Source organism: Magallana gigas, chromosome 7 (assembly GCF_963853765.1).
Source record: "Magallana gigas chromosome 7, xbMagGiga1.1, whole genome shotgun sequence".
Taxonomy (NCBI): Eukaryota; Metazoa; Mollusca; class Bivalvia; order Ostreida; family Ostreidae; genus Magallana; species Magallana gigas.
The window spans coordinates 34,956,470-34,962,469 of NC_088859.1; positions in this window are offsets into that span (position 1 = coordinate 34,956,470).

The following is a 6,000-nucleotide window of genomic DNA, read 5'->3' on the forward strand; positions in this document are numbered from 1 at the left end:
GTTTTCAAGATAGGAAGTTGTTCTTTTGCAGATCATTTATACATATATATCAGAAGTATGCAAATTGCTAGGATTTTGATTTCTGATAATTTATAAAATTATCAGCTGTTGAACTTAGTCATTTTTGGGCAAAAACATTGCATATAGAGTACCCCATTTTTACTCTTGTTATTTTTCTGAATTAGTTAGAATAAACGACCTGCAAGGATTTGGTAATTTTTCGCGGGAAAATTAATGTTACTTTACATGTATTTATACTTTTTGTTGTTGTGTAAGTGAAAGATAAATAATAACACAATCTTCAATACTAATAAAAAAAAAACCTAGCGCATATTTTTGTGCGCCGTAAAGTTTTACCATGGGAGGCATTGTAGCTCAAAGATCGTCCTTCTGTATTTTTAGACAGGGAGCTACAGACCTGCAGCTAGTTCACAAGTGGCTGTAAAGCTGTATTATACTAGCTCTCCAGAAATTTTTTATCAGCCAACTTCACAAAGTGAGTCTGTATTGAACCGACATTCAGGACGTCATACTCAATCCCGTAATAATTGCTTAAAATAATTTTTTAAAAATGTCAATTTTTACCTGCATGATAGGCTTTTTTTCCTATATATTGCCGACAATGCAAAGAAACATTTCTTAAAATAATTGATACATATTTTAATTTCACGACAGTTAACCTTATCTTTGGAATTTTTATTCATTTTTTTAAAGAGGGTGTCGCTTCTTATGTCTCATATTACCGGGTAATCACAATCTCAAAACCAATGTCTTTAAATAGTTTGTTTTACTTATCGATAACTTTGCAACTCAGCTGACGGACCCCGTGTAATTTTTCGCGTGGGGGGGGGGGGGTCTTGTCTTGTCACAACTTTGTGGTAGCGATAAGGATGCATTTGGAGATATTTTCTTAATTCAGCCGAGGCCTATACTTTAACAATTTGTTGCATGTCCTCTAATAACAGTGGCGTCGGAAGCAAATTGAAAGGGGGGAGGGCTAAACTAATCATGAAAAATATTGACAAGAATTCCCATAATCATGAAAATTCTAATCCGTGGGGGAGGGTATACCAATAACTCCAATCTTACCTGCCCAATCCCCCCCCCCCCCAAATCATGAAATTCCTAATCCGTGGTGGTGGTGGTGGTGGTGGGGGGGTGCTAGTATACCTACTATGACTCTAATTTTCAATATCACCATTAATATTTCATTCTCATTAAGGTCTTTTAAGGAACAATTTTGTTTGTTGCGAGGCCGGGAAAAGTAGGGGGGGGGGGGGTTGAATCCTCCCTGTTGCTTTGTTCCTAATGGTTAGGTCTAACTTGGCTAGCCCCCCCCCCCCCCCCCCACTCCCGGTTCAGACGCCTATGAATAAAAATGCGTATATATCTTTATACACGTGTATTCAAACAAAGTCATTAAATGTAATTTTTTCAGTTCTAAGAGGATATTTGAAGCCGATCGAATTCTTTACTCGCATCTTTTATACATTCTCTTGATAAAATGTACACCAATCTCATAATTTAATTTTCCGAAAAATAATACTCTATGAAATGTTGTTATCCAGAGATAATATGATCATAGGCTTACCTAATATTTCTTTTTTAATTATTCCGTCCCTATTCCGGCGATTACGGCATGCCTTTACCTGCAGCTAGCCTTTTTCTATCAGTGACGTCACTGTTTCCATATAAGGTCATGTCAAAATTCGACAAACTTGTAGACTTTACATTTGTCAATTTGTATCATGTCAGATGTGCTATTGCCGAGCCTGAAGTTACAAATGCAGAAACTACGGATTGAAAGTGTGCAAAGTTGAAGGTTTAATTAACTAATGTAAACAATAAAGTTGCAAAATGTGCATCATGCGAAGGAACTGAGTCAAATCTTACACGTGTTTATGCCCGAGTTTTATAGGTTACACGATCAGAATTACACATATTCATGCTCAGGCTCACGCATCAACACGATTGCATATTCGGATTTACAAGTTTACATGTCTGGATTTTTGAACACGATTACCCTCCATAGTAATACCACAAACCCCCCGTCAAATGTGCGCTATTAGCCGATCCGTAGCCTTCGTATGGGCCTTCGTATGGGGGGATTGGCAGAAATCGGTATTCAATGAAATTTACATTAAAATTGACCCATCCTGGACTTACAAAGGATGCTGTCATTAAAACGACTCCTGCAAAAGGTAGTATCGCAAATATCCTCAGTTTTCCTTTCAGTGTCATTGTCTGTAGCATTGTGTACTGTAAGCAGTCACAGTTCCAGTCTTCTAATGCACCAAAACACAGCTTCGGTCTTCTAATGTATCAAAACACAGCTTCGGTCTTCAAATGCATCAAAACACAGCTTCGGTCTTCAAATGCATCAGAAAACAGCTTCGGTCTCCAAGTGCATCAAAACAAAATACTAAGCATGGGTGATTGAGTAAATTTAGGCATCCTCTCCGGAAAATTGTGCACTCCTAGCTTTGTTTAAAGCAATTTCAAGTTCCATACTAACTAATGAATTACATTGTAGTTTGAATTCCTGGTTTTTATTAGCTTGCCTGAGCCAAAGGCTCAAGTGAGCTTTTCTGATCACAATTTGTTTGTTGTCTGTCGATGTCGTCGTTGTCGTCGTCATTGTAAACTTTTCACATTTTTATCTTCTTCTCAAGAACCACAATAAAAGTCATAAAATACAGAGATTAACGTGATTTTTTATTTTACCTGAAATCAAAGACTAGTAAGAGTAAGGAAAACAGGTCATTTTAATTTTGCTTCACTTTTTGTGTAAAAGATGATTCCAATGGAACCCATGATGCCACAGAAAATTCGAGCTGAAGAGATTATTTTGATTTCAAGCAATAAGTTTTCGTTTGCTTTTAAAAAGAAAGATAATATTTAAAGTCAAATTTCAGAACATATTTTCGCCAAATACTGCTATGGTTACTAGCAAAAGAATAGATTACCTTTTGAGACTTTTCTAAAGTGACCTGTATTTTCACTGATTATCAATTTTATGATAACAATCGTCACTGCGAATTTGTTACCTCCTTTCGGAAACTCATGGCGTTATACCAAACTCCCTACAACATATGCACGCTAGGTACATGTCCTTCGGAAGGATATTGAAATGCGGAGAGTAATTAGGGTCGGGAAAATTCACATTAAAAGTAGCCGATCTTAGACTAACAAAAAAGATGTAACCAAAGCAAGCTCAGCTTACCGGTAATTATTGCAATATCTTCAGTTTTCGACTTAGTAACATTGTTTACATTGTTTGCAGCAACTGATTCGGTGTTTCAGTGCATCAAAATAAATGAATGCATACATATGGTGAATAATATGAAAAAAAATTCAATAAACTGCATGCAGAGCCTAGACTAGCAAACAACATTCCATAATTATTCTGCACTCCAAGCTTTGAATTAAGCATTTTACTAGACTCATAACCACCACTGCCGCTGTGCAAACAAAAATATATCTTTTATCATTGCTACAGATCACAAAATATTAATTTCAAAAAGAGCCAAAATGGATTAATCTTAAGTGGGCAAATGCAAAGACATTAAAACCGATCTACATAATTCTATTTGATTTCGGATAATGTGATAAAATCAATTTTAATACAAAAAAAATACATGTTTTATCTCTCTTATAAGTAGTAAAGTTTACATCGATGTCATATTTACGATGTTTCAAAGAACACAAAGCAAAATACATGTGTTTGATTTTTACAGATGATGACAATTTTCATGACAATACCAAGTTGGATCAAATTTATCTTTAAGTGAAAGTAAGAAAGTTGACGCAGTTGGATATACAGGTAAATAATCTACAAAAAAAACAATGGTCAAAATGATTGGATTTTTTGGCAATAAATTAGAGAAAGATTCGTTTTTGATGAGCTTTTTTTATAGTTAATGTTTTTAATGCTAAACAAATTCATAATTATACATTGCAAGAGAGTAGATAATAAACTATGACTTGTACCGAAAATAAGGAGAGAAAATGCTTTATTTTGGAAATAATACCAACGTCTTTATCCTTCTTACTGCTTCGGGTCTTTAAGCTTAAGGAAAAATGTTTTTGTATTGTTTAGCATACATATATCATTGTTTGTAAAAGTCAACTGACAACTTTGGTTCAAAATCTGCACATACATACATACACAAGCGTTTTCAAAGTCATATATTTCCATACTATTACAGATCGGATATGAATGAGAATTGCTTTTCTGATCAATTGTGATATTAAATTTAACTTAGTTATATAATTCATCAGTAGTTTAAGTGGAAGTCATAATTGTCATCGCCTAATATGTACTAACAAGTGAAAAGCTGTCAATGTGACAGCAAACCGGGTTTTCTTTTATGTAAACTGTATCCATAATTCATGTCAACCCTTATCCAGTGAAATGGAGTACCCTACATTATAAGCAACATTTTGCCAAAAAATGACTAAGTTCAAAAGCTAGTATTTTTTTCATAAATTTTCAGAAATCAAAATCCTAGCAATATGCACACCTCTGATATATGTACAATTGATCTGCAAAAGAACAACTTCCTATCTTGAGAACTGTAGGAGGAGTTATCCGTACAATGAGGGTACCCTATATACAATATTTTGCCAAAAAATGAATAAGTTCAACAGCTGGTATTTTTTCGATAAATTTTCAGAAATCAAAATCCTAGCAATATGCACACCTCTGATATATGTACAATTGATCTGCAAAAGAACAACTTCCTATCTTGAGAACTGTAGGAGGAGTTATCCGTACAATGAGGGTACCCTATATGCAATATTTTGCCAAAAAATGACTAAGTTCAAAAGCTGGTATTTTTTCGATAAATTATCGGAAATCAAAATTCTAGCAATATGCACACCTCTAATATATGTACAATTGATCTGCAAAAGAACAACTTCCTATCTTGAGAACTGTAGGAGGAGTTATCCGTACAATGAGGGTACCCTATATGCAATATTTTGCCAAAAAATGACTAAGTTCAAAAGCTGGTATTTTTTCGATAAATTTTCGGAAATCAAAATCCTAGCAATATGCACACCTCTGATATATGTACAACTGATCTGCAAAAGAACAACTTCCTATCTTGAGAACTGTAGGAGGAGTTATCCGTACAATGAGGGTACCCTATATACAATATTTTGCCAAAAAATGACTAAGTTCAACAGCTGGTATTTTTTCGATAAATTATCGGAAATCAAAATCCTAGCAATATGCACACCTCTGATATATGTACAATTGATCTGCAAAAGAACAACCGTACAATGAGGGTACCCTATATGCAATATTTTGCCAAAAAATGACTAAGTTCAACAGCTGGTATTTTTTCGATAAATTATCTGAAATCAAAATCCTAGCAATATGCACACCTCTGATATATGTACAATTGATCTGCAAAAGAACAACTTCCTATCTTGAGAACTGTAGGAGGAGTTATCCGTACAATGAGGGTACCCTATATACAATATTTTGCCAAAAAATGACTAAGTTCAACAGCTGGTATTTTTTCGATAAATTATCGGAAATCAAAATCCTAGCAATATGCACACCTCTGATATATGTACAATTGATCTGCAAAAGAACAACTTCCTATCGTGAGAACTGTAGGAGGAGTTATCCGTACAATGAGGGTACCCTATATGCAATATTTTGCCAAAAAATGACTAAGTTCAAAAGCTGGTATTTTTTCGATAAATTATCGGAAATCAAAATCCTAGCAATATGCACACCTCTGATATATGTACAATTGATCTGCAAAAGAACAACTTCCTATCTTGAGAACTGTAGGAGGAGTTATCCGTACAATGAGGGTACCCTTTTGGCAGCCGCCCGCCCGCCCGCCCGCCATTTTCACCATTTTAATAACCGGATTTTTCCGTTGGAAAACCCGGTTAATAAAAGCAAAGTAGATCGGAACAAAATTCGCTGTCAAAGGTTTCAAAGATTAATTAACTTCGTAGTATTATTTTGAGTAATAT